Source organism: Nycticebus coucang, chromosome 1 (assembly GCF_027406575.1).
Source record: "Nycticebus coucang isolate mNycCou1 chromosome 1, mNycCou1.pri, whole genome shotgun sequence".
In the NCBI taxonomy this organism is placed as follows: domain Eukaryota; kingdom Metazoa; phylum Chordata; class Mammalia; order Primates; family Lorisidae; genus Nycticebus; species Nycticebus coucang.
The window spans coordinates 18,942,055-18,954,119 of record NC_069780.1 but is presented as its reverse complement, the minus strand read 5'-3'; the positions used below and the strand labels follow the sequence as shown (position 1 = coordinate 18,954,119).

The 12,065-nt window shown below is 35.9% G+C and overlaps 1 protein-coding gene and 1 non-coding gene across 9 annotated transcripts in view; one reads left to right on the top strand and one right to left on the bottom strand.

Moving 5' to 3' along the window:
• SNCA (synuclein alpha) overlaps nt 1-12,065 on the top strand; it is a 124,913-nt gene that overhangs the window by 106,585 nt on the left and 6,263 nt on the right. The gene's annotated exons all lie outside the window — the stretch shown is intronic.
• On the bottom strand, nt 10,638-10,756 carry LOC128591965 (U5 spliceosomal RNA). The gene has a single exon (XR_008381725.1). It is a non-coding gene; the product is annotated as a U5 spliceosomal RNA (small nuclear RNA).

The window sequence follows — 12,065 nt, the reverse complement described above, 5'->3', positions numbered from 1 at the left end:
ATGCATCATCTTTTATATATGTCAATTTGATGTTAAAGTGACTTCTTTCTTGTTTCCAAATTCTTAGAATTGTTTTAAAAATTTAATTGCATGATTTAGCAATTTAATGTGGGAATTTGAGGCTCGGCGCCCATAGCACAGTGGTTATGGTCAGCCACATACACTGAGGGTGGCGGGTTCAAACTTGTCCAGGGCCAGCTAAACAACTGCAACAAAAAATACCGGGCGTTGTGGCATGTACCTGTAGTGCCAGCTACTGAGCTACTGGGAGGCTGAGGCAAGAGAATCACTTAAGCCTAAGAGTTGGAGATTGCTGTGAGATGTGATGCCATGGCACTCTACCAAGGGTGACAATGAGATTCTGTCTCAAAAAAAAAAGAAAAAAGAAAAAGAAAAAAGTGGGAACTTGATAGAAGATTTTTTTGCATAGAAATATGTTGTCATGCATGGATATATGTTTTAGACTTGGCTTTTAGTTAACGTAACATATCAGGGCCACTAGATTTACAAACTACCCTATTTCCCCGAAAATAAGACATCCTCCGAAAATAAGACTTACTTACAGGAAAGATAAGACGTCCCCTGAAAATAAGACCTAGCGCATCTTTGGGAGCACACCTTAAAATAAGACACTGTCTTATTTTCGGGGAAACGGGGCAGCTGTGAAGTCACTTTGGAGGAGAAACTCTGGCAACAGGGCTGTTAGCAGAGATTTTTTTGTTAGTTTGTTATCTGTTCTATTGTATACTACACGCATTACATTATTGCTATAAAACAGTTCTCAGTGAACTGTTTACGTGAAAGATTGAAACACTAAATTCTTTGCTTATTAAAGAAAAATCAGGATATTGGGCTGGTTGTTTTAACTAAAAAGTAATGACACCTGCATCCACTGTGCTCACGGCTTCTCAGTGCTTGTTTTACTTCTTTCTAATTGATATTTTATCATATTTTTCACAGAGTCCCCCATAAAACTTTTCCATCCTCTTAAGATCACAAACCCATTACAGCAACTAAAATCTTATGCTTTAATGTAAGACTGATAGGTTTTGAACACAGCTTGACTATCAGCTTTGTGACTTTAGGCAAAAATGCAACCTCTGATATCCATGTTTTATTCTCAGTAAAAAGAGGTGATTAACTGCTTTATAATATTATTGAATAGGTAAGTATAAGTCCCCTCTCTTTTCTTTCCTTTTTCATCTTCATGATATCATTACCTATTTTACTAAGAAAATAGACTGTATATCGTAAGCTCCTTTCAGTTCTCTCAACTCCACCTAGAAATATAACCTAAATAAATTAAAACATTCATGTGTCCCACTTTTCTTAAAATAAACATTACCTGTGTTCTTGACTCCAGCCCTTTCCATTTCTTTTCAAATCTTGCTCTATTTTTTTTTATTAAATCATAGCTGTGTACATTAATGCAATCATGGGGTACCATACACTCTTTTATAGACCGTTTGACACATTTTCATGACACTGGTTAACATAGCCTTCCTGGCATTTTCTTAGTTATTGTGCTAAGACATTTACATTCCACATTTACTGTTTCACATGTACCCTTGTAAGATGCACTGCAGGTGTAATCCCACCAATCACCCTCCCTCCGTCCACCTCCCCCCTCCCTCCCCTCCCTATTCTTAGGTTATAACTGAGTTACAGCTTTCATGTGAAAGACATAAATTAGTTTCATAGTAGGGCTGAGTACATTGGATACTCTTTCTTCCATTCTTGAGATACTTTACTAAGAAGAATATGTTCCAGCTCCATCCATGCAAATCTTGCTCTATTAACCAACCTCTCTCCACCTTGTATCTTGAGTCTCTGCTCTGAGAGAATCACAAAGCTCTTGGTTTCATTAAAAAGGAAAACAAAATGAAGAACAGAAATTCAAACCCTCCTGAAATCTCAAATTCTGTTACCCTTAAAATTAATTGTCCAGCTTTAACACCAGCTTTCTCTTTGCACAACTTCTCAAAACGTTGTCTGCCACCAATGGTCTTCAATGGTCTCGCTTCCTTCATCTCCTGAAATCTGACTTCTTCCTCTGTGTTTTTTTCTGGACTATTCAACAAGCTTAGAGAAACAAACAAGTATTTATTAAACAAGTACATACCCCCAATACATAAAGTTCATATTACTGAAAGTACCTTTGTGCTGTTCTTTTCTTCGCCTTTTTTGTTTTACAGTGTTTGAAACAAGTAGTCACACTAATCCCTTTTTCAGTTTCTGAAACTGTTATTTTCTGTGTTCTAGTTTTTACTTTCCATCTCTACCCCTTCAATTTCCCTTCTTTATTTGCTGCCTTGTCTACTAACTGAGAACGTTCTTCATGTGATGTCATGTTTTTCTTCTTCATTTGCCTCTTTTTCTCTCCTCAATTTTATGGACTCCGATGATTTCCTCAATTACTTTGTGGAGTAAATACTCAAAATGTATCTGTATTTCTGAACTCTCTCAACTCTAGGCTCATACTTTCAACATATATTTTAGGCCAGATTCACAATATATCTAAAAAAGTTACTTTTCTCCTCCTAAAATCTACTTTAGGATCTACTTGTTATTCTTTTTCTCTATGGCTTCTACTAACAATCCCCATATTTCTAGTCAAACTCAAAACCTAATCATTTTTCCCCCTTGTCCTTTTGTCATCTGCCACATTCAAGACGACAAATGTGAGACCCAGGGTCTCACATTTTACAAGTAAGGTATGAACTGCTTTTTGTTTGGAGCTACCTTTTCAAAGATTTCCTTATAGTGAACAGACTTGAAAGATAGAAATAGTTTCTCTCTCTAAAGCAAAAGGCAGGTGTGCCTTGGTTACAGGTAACATCTCTTTAGGGAGCAAAGGGACATGTTTACTGTGCATTATAAAAGATTCACATTCCTTAAACTTTGAGTTTCTTTTCTCTAATACAACTCACTGACCACATAGTAGTCACCTGAACTTTTCTGTGGGAATAGGATCTTGGAGAGTCGGTGCAAGAAAATCATGACACTCTGGCTACTGCTATTACTCTGAGTGATAAAGTCATTTGTCTCTGACCCAGGACTATTATGTCTTTGCCCAGCATCCATAAAACTGGCAGACTTACAAGTCAGATAAAATCTCAAGCTCCTCAGAGCTGTTAAACAATTGTGAAATTCTACTCATCTGACAATACATGCAATATCTCATGAATTCTTTTTGATCCATTTCTACTTCCCAGACTGGTTATCTATCTCATCCTCTCTCTGTGGACTATTGCTGTAGTGCCAAGGGTGTCCAGCCTGTGGGCCCTGGATTGCATGCAAATCATGTGAGGACTTTTTGTTTAATCTGTAATAGCAAATATCACAAAAATTATGTGTGGACATTTTTATTTTTGCTCATCAGCTTTTGTTAGTATTTCTGTATTTAATGTGTGGCCAAAGACAATGCTTCTTCTTCCAATGTGTGGCAGAGAAAAAAAAAGGTAGAACACCCCTGCAAGCCCTTTATTTGATCCTCCATCTGTGTCTCTCTTCCTTCCAAACTATTTTGCACATCATTGCCAGTGTATTCTTCCTAAAACAAAATTCTTACTGTAGAACTTCCCCATTTGAAACACTCCAGTGACTAGCTTTCAAGGCACTCATCCATCTCCACACCCTATTCTTCAGCCAGAAAAAAAAAAATCACTTTTCTGCTCCTGTGCTTTTGTCCAGGATGTGCCCGCGCTCCCGAAGTTCCCAGTCTGCCCAAAACATTCAGACCCAGTTGTAATGATGTTTCCCTAGCTGGAAGTAATCTCTCCCCATTCTGAATGTTTTCTGTTTACTTCCCTTAGCCCTATATCACATTTATGATCTTGCATTTTATTAGCTTTTATATAGTTCTAATTTTTCTTTCTAGACTTGAAGTCGCTGGAGGTGAAGGAACCATGTCTTACACCTTATAATATGTTTGACCATTCTTGAATTGTGCTGTACATTATAAGTACACCTGCATTTTTACTGCTAACTACTCTTTCATTTGATTATTCAGGTGAGGTTGATATTGGCAATAATCTTGTATTTGCTAATAAAATAACACAAAATATATAAACCCCATCTCTGAACTGTAGAGAAAAAATGTTATCTGTTTTATTGTTCTGTTATAATTTAGAGTTGTTTGTTAACTCATAATAATGTCACAGATATCATAACTATTCGGTCAATGGTTAGTACAGAACAATTTGAATTCTAAATTTTTCTGCCAAAATCCTGTGGTTCTTTACACACAGATATATTGCATATTTAAACAAGTCACGATGCTATCAGTTACTGTGACATATTGTCATGAATACTAAGATTACATAATTGGCATTTGACATTTCTAAGATCTCAATACTTGATGTTTTTTCTGTCTTGTACTTTTATGTCAAGATTATAACTGATTGATACAGCACTCCACAGGTATCATACAGCACTCCATGGGTACAGAACTGACCCTCTTCTGCTTGTAGATCTTTGTTAGATAATTGTAGCGTTTTCACTCATGGCTCTGTAGCATTTGCTTCTTATGTGTCATGAGTATGTACTGAGGATGCTGTAGGCCTATCTATTGAGCTTACTCAAGCTCTCAGCTGTATTCCTGTGCAGCTGAGAGAAATGAACAAAGAGGAATTCCTGCCCACTCTTACAGGAGGGCAAAACACTGAGGCTCATTGTGGATTCTAAATCATCAATGAAATAAGGCAAAAGTTTCCACTTTTGAAATAGTGGAGTTATTTGTTTCAATCTTTGCCAAGAAAAATTTTGTTTCAAAAATAAAATTAGCAATAGGATGAAAAATAGCAATGCTATCATCTTTACTGAGATAATATAGGATATACATTTATTGGGATACTTTTTTAAAAAGTGCTTAAAACAATCCAGCACATAGTTGAGGCTCAGTAAATGTTTGGTATTACGACCATGCATGGTCATTATAGCCTATATTATGTATATTATGTATGTCATCTGATTTAATGTGATGACACTCTCTGACAGGTTTTATTTTCCAGTTGAGTCATCTGCACTGCTCAAGATCTCACAGGTACCATCTGCCACTAAGTCAAATCCCAAATCCCATGCTCTTAAAAGTATATTTCTCCAAGAAATAAATAGTATGCTTAAGCAATTGTTGGAGGGAGGTGACTATGGTACAAAGTATTTAGATTGATTATGTAAACACAGTTTCAGTTCCTTAATGAAGTGATAGAATTAGGCATCATCACTAGATAGATAGATAGATAGATAAATAGATAGATTTTCTAAATGTATGTTTTCCCAGCATTCACACGCATACACATACTTACATACACACAAACACACTTGTACACACTCCCTCTACACCATGCAACAATAGAGACAGTTGCAGCATTAAATACAGGATAATCTGTATATTGTTATTTGTTCTTCCTCTGATACAGAAATCAGGAGTTCTTACTCAGCAAACACCAGAAGAAGATATAAATGAACCAACTTAAAGAAGGGAAAATGGTTGAAAAAAATAAATAAAGAATTGTGTATTGATTTTTTTGAGAGTTTAGTAATTTAATCCAAAAATAATGGATAGATCCTTTAACAATAATTAAAAGAACATAAATAAATATTTGGTTTCTAATTAAAGATTAGACAAAGCAAAGGATATTCATTCATTGTGATGAGGAAATAATCTTTTATTCCTGGTTAAATTCTCTGTGGATTAAGACAAGGTAAAATAAATAAATAAATAAACATCTGCCCTGTTGACTTAATGGATCATTATGTTTTATTGTGATAATCAAAATTAATTTGTAGCAGGGGCTGGGGAGAGAATAGGATCTTTAGTGTAAGGCTAAGCAAGATAAGGCCTCTGACCCAGTTAAAAGTTTTACTGGTTGGTCCAAAAAAGTGAAGTAGGAAACTCAAATGATTATATTTCAAACCAATCTAAAAAAAAAAAAAAGAAAAAAGTCTAGTATTACATATTTTGGGAACAAAATAAACAATTTATTTCAGACAACTTTATTTTCTTTATTCTGTTAAAACACACTCTAAGTTAAAGGTGTTAATTCACCAGAAAATGCTATACATTGAATTCATAATAAGTCATTTTCCCTGTAACAAAAAACTGATCAACTTAGTGTTTGCAGATTCAATATCTGGGTTTTGCTTTCTGCAAAAATGTTATACACACACACACACACCCTCAACAATTCCTGTAGTCTATTTTTTTTCTGATAAAAGTAGCAACAAACTCTAATGGTACTAGTGATAGCTCAGATGGTTAATCATAAAATATTTTACATAGCATTTTGAGAGGATTAACATTTTGAATCTTAGTTTTCCTTGTTTAAGAAGCCCAGCTTATTGTTATGTAAAAAGATTTTTTTTCAAGAAGCTTAAGAAATATTACTGCATAGTAGCTAGGAGAGTGGCCTTTGGAGCCAGAATTCCTGTCTCCGTACCCTCCTTAATAAAATGGAGAGAACAGTAGTAACTTCTTCATAGAGTTGTTTGCAAGATTAAGTAATACATGTAAAACTCTAGGCAGGATTCAAATAGAGTACACATTAAATGAACGTTAATTGTTATTGTTATTCCATGAAAGAGTCAGATGGAAAAGTAAAGTAAGCGTTTTAATATTTCATTTGAATGACTATTTAAGGACACACCCAGCCCATCTGATGAGGCACATCTACGGGTTTCCAGAGGAAGCTTTTTCTAAGTAACCAACCTTTTCCCAGCAGCCACAACCTGTGTGACAAAACTTAACGACGAAAAAGTTTATAAAAGTTTACAGAGAAATCGCTACCCCTCTTGAAGTTGACTACTTCCTCGGTGAGGTATATTTCTTCAGTGCCCTTTATCTGGAACAGATGCTAAAACTTGGATTCTAAAACTTGGAGGCTGAGATTCATTAGAAGAATTTTCCTTTTAGATCTGGAGGGCTCCTCAACCTTCACTTGGCATCCATTTCCATTAGCGTGGAAACTTCTGGGACTTCAAGGTGTCAGATATACTTGGCTGTTCTGTAATTCTACTCTGGCTTTCTGAAAGCCTTTCCTAGTCTTTAATCTCTTTGAGAATGAAGAAGCATTCTTATTGTACCCTTTAAGACTCTTCTGGGTTTGATATCCACTGATCTTGGAGCTGCTGCCTTCCCTCTCTGCTTCAGAGCTCTGTAAGTTCTATCCATCCTTTTGTGTACGAGAGCTTGTTTTGCCTCAAGTACTTTCTCCCAGTCTGATATTAAGATCAGTTTCCCATCTAGTTTTGAAAGCAAACTCCTGGGCCTTGTTTCACCAAGATCTTGAAGGCATATTTCCTCTTTTCTAAGAATTTTTAAGCATTCCCTGGGTTTCTCTAAAATAAAGAAGCAGACTCCTCATCTTAAAGTTTGTCAAAGCCTGTACTCCCCACTGATCCTTAACCCGGTTGCTGGTTTTAATACGTGTCTCCAGATATCAACGCATTTGCAAAAATGAGATGACTCATTGATTCTGAGCTCAACACAGATCTTTCTCAGATTAATCCACTCTCCCTTTGTTGATAATATCTGATTCATCCATTACCACAGGGACTGATCTACAAGAATCCATTCCTTGCAAGCTTAAAATGATACATTTAGATATATACTTAAAGATACATAATATTTGTTTATTCATATCAGAGGAGGATCAATTCTTAGATATGAAAGGTGAAAATAGTTTATTCCCAGATTTCCTATTGTGTATTAGTGTTTTCAGCCAGGTCTATATCCAAGTAACAGTGAGAAAACCTGGCAATGGTTGCTTGCTGTGAAGTCTTATTAGGTGAGTCAGCTAATTACACAGTAGGCACTGTACTTTTGCTATGTTTGCCAAGGAGAATGGAGATTTTGGATTGCATACTGTCTCTTTGCTATATAGTGAAATTTCTACTTAATGATTTTACACCAATTTCTGATTTATACACCATTTTTTTTAATTTATAGCCGAATGTATTTAAAACTGGATAACACTATTGAATAGCATCCAAAAGCAATCCCAAATGTATTCATCGTAGTAGCTTTACTCTCCCCTCTACTCCAAAACCTTTACAAATAAAAAGTAAAGCAGTTTTTATTTCATCTATTCCTTTTATCTTTCTTTCCTTTCAAAGACATTAGCAAGATTATTCAAAGTATAACATGAATGTGTTCTAAATACATATTATTTCTATGTAAGACTGGGTTCTCTAAAGGCATCATGTAATTAGTACATTTGCCTGCTTAATCTAAAAATGTTCCCTGTACTGTGAACTATGAACTGTGTATAATGTGTTTAATGCGTTTGCTACGTGACTTACAGTGTTCACCAACATGATTATTCTCAGGTGATACGGATGGTTGAGGCCATACCATTATAATTTGTAAATTTGCTGAGACACTATTTGAGCAGGCATATAGCATAGTCGAGGGAGAATAAGTCTGTTTGCAAATAAGAAAACCTAGCCTATGTCCTGGGAGCTACATCTTCACTCAACCCAGTTGCTAGGTTTTGGTTGTTGTAACATGCAATTTATGACACAAATTATATGCTATAGTTGCACTTTCCAATTAGGAGATTCAAAATGATCTCAGGAGGTTGCACCAGACAGGATCACAATCTACTGTAATCTGTGTGTGTGTAGATGTGTGTTCCCAATTTCTAAAGCACATGTTGTACAAGAATTAGAAAATGTTGGCAGAAAATTATAGACTCCAACATCTAAAGCACAATAGGATACTGCATCACCAAATTTTGAAACTTTTATCTTATAAAGTCAGGCAAATACAATGCAAACTACTGCTCTCTTGATACAGTAGTGCAAAATATTCAAAATATTATAATGATGGGCTTGATGGTATGGCTGTACCAGTCCTCCCACTCCGTAAAGGCCGATGTTTTGCCTTTTTACTTAAACCATTCTCTTTTACATCTACTTCACTAGAGGGAATATCACACATTATATCATAATATATCAGATTTATTACAATTAATAAATGTTATAAATAATATTGCAACTCCTTGCCTTTTGTCTACATAATTGCCTCAGAAATGACAGATTGGTCCAATAGACTTCAACCACAGGCTGCTGTTGGCCATTGGCTGTTCATGCTGGGCCTGCCATTTTTGGTTCATTCCTGAAGGTCTGGAGTATTGAATGGACCAAGTCCATTGGTTCTTTTAATCCTACCCTAGATATAAATCATAACTGCACTTTCTTCAAAAGTAAAATTTGAATTTTAACTTAACCACATACAGGTACAATAGGAAAAAAAGATGGGGTTCATTAAGTGTCTTTTTAACATTATTCTTTGGTGCCAGTTTTTATGGTTTCTCTTGCCATAGAATATAGTTACTTGAATGCATTTAAACACTCTTATGGTATATGAACAATAAATATGATCATTACATTATTTTTATATTATTCTTTCCTGTATATAATATTAAATTTTAAAATGCAGTAAATATAGGGATTTTTTGAAATATAGATGTTGTTTTGGTTTTGATAAGTAATATTGTTTAAAGTTTTGTATTATTTTAAATCTTTTACCATTTAATAAGATACCTAGTCTTGCCAAAACAAGGCCTCAAAAAATTAGTTTAAGACCAGGTGCAGTGGCTCACACCTGTGATCCCAGCACTTTCTGGGATGGAAGGATAGCTTGAGGCCAGGAGTTCAAGACAAACCTGGGCAACATAGCAAGACTTCCGTCTCTACCAAAAATGAAAATTAAAAATATTAGTTTACTGTCTCTATTCTCTCTCTTTCTCTCTTCTCACTTCATACTAAGCATTTCCAAGTTAACGTTCCCCATAAGCTATTTATTCTTGCCTAAAACTTTAAAGTTGACCGTTTGTCTACAAATGATTCTAAACTCTGTGCAATGCTCAATCTGTCCATTCATAGGCCAGTCTATCTTTTACGGTTTTACCTTTCCTACTTTTCTCTATGGTTTCCAGACTTCACTAAATATGTTCAGCAAACAGGCATGTATTTGAAAAGAAGGGTCTGTATTCATTTCATGTCAGCCTCACAATGTCTTTGAATTTACTGATCTCTTCATTCATCTTTACCTATTTTATTTCCTTCTCTTACAAGGAAATATCAACTCTTCTCCATTCCAATTTTAGTTTAAGTTTCTATGTAAATATTTAAAGTCATAGAAGTGAAGGGGGTTTATTGTTTGGTACGTTTCCAGAGGACAATTTGGTGATATGTTGCAGCATTTATAATACATCCATCTTTTAACCTAACTATTCAGGAATTTATTAAAGAAACAAGAGTAATAGTGTTTAAAGATACATGTGCCAGGATGTTCACTGATTGTTAGTGATAATATATATAAAAAATTTATCACATATCCAACAATAATTCATTTACTTCTATGATGGCAGAGGCACTTTACCCAAACCCAATTAATCTTCTAGTTTAAGTCTTCAATAGTCCACAGCATCAGCTGTAAAGATGTGGTGTGCAGTTCAGTTATAGGAGAACGCTCATCCGCTCTGGATTGAGTCATGTTTTCATGACTCCTAACCTGCCTTTTGATATCTGTGTGAATTTAGAAAACCGAGTAACCGCTATGACTCTGTTTCATCTGTAAAACGGAGATGTTTTGCCTTTGATTCTGATGGAATTGAACCCAAGTAAATCGCCTTTCTTTAGTTAAAAAAATTTTTTGAAAAATTAGTTTAACACTTAGAGCTGCTCCTCTCCATGGAAATCTTTAGTAAACAGTGAAACTTTTATAAGAACTAAAGAAAAACCAGAGTATCCAAAATTTTTAAAAATTCGATTTGTTTCTTTATAAAATTTCTTGGCTTAAAAAAAATACCTAAGATTAACCTGATTTTTGAGCAGATGCCCTGTCGTCCCCACACTAACGAGGCACAAACAGAACAGTAAGAATTGACAGCGGAAAGTTAAACATAGGCAAGATATCTTTCTAATAAGACTTTCATACCGGCCTACTTCATTTTTGAGTGTTTCAATAAAATACATAATAATACTCTTAATGATGTGCACGGTACTATTTACACACGTATAGATTCCCATCTAATATGGGAGAATATGATACGCACATTTTTTTGAAGAATCTAGGTTATTTTCATTTCAATAAGAATTCTGAGTTTGACTTTATATTAGAAGCACTGGATTCTTTAAGACGAGTGCTTAATTTGAACCCTTGATTCCTTCTTAGGTCAAAGTTCTTTCTTAGTTTCCTCTTCTCTGTGTGTATCTTTGCGGCTACACTCTCTCTCTCTTCCATCCTCATGGTCTGAAAGGTTGAGCGGTCTATTATTTTGGAAAGCTTAACACCGTTCAGCAATGCAGCAAAGCAAAGGCTCCATCCCAAACAGCTCGCAGTGCAACAGTAGTGGGGGAAGGAGGCTGCTGAAAGAGTAGATAGCAGGTGGTTGATGAAGCCCTCCTGTTAGGAAGATCATTGTGGATTGTTTCCTGGTGTCCTGCCCTCCTTCGTTAGAATATACCGTAAAGAAAAACTTGCCCTCATCAATTCCTTGTTTACACTAAGATGCAGTTTGTACACGAAAGGCAAGATAGCCTGAGTGATAGTTTCCCCAAGAAATCCAGCTGATCTATTCTGGTTCTGATTTCTCACTTCCATACAATGACCCACCTCTCCCTGTGCCGTGCCTTTCCCATCCTGGAGGATCCTTTGCTGAACGCTGTGCGGCAAACTTCAGTGGCGATTTAGGACAATGGGACTATGTGTGAGGGTCAGAGTGGGATAATGATACAGTACCGCAGCACAGGACTGGAGAAGAAAAGAGGAGATTGAAGGTTATACATCCTGTGCTGAAAGGATGTGGGCTACCTGTGTTGCAGGAAGTGTTACTGAAGTTGTCCTAGCTTCTGCATTGCCCCTCCATCCCAATTAGTCCTGGATCCACTAGTTCCTCTGGCCTTGCCCTCAGAATGCTCTTTCTACACCTAACCAGAGGCTCATCAGAGTGTCTCGACACACAAAGGCAATTCTCCCCTGTGCTTGAGCTAAAATTGTGTTTGTTTTGTTTTATTCCCTTTGGGTATACTTTTGCAGTATAAAAGAGATAGTGGTG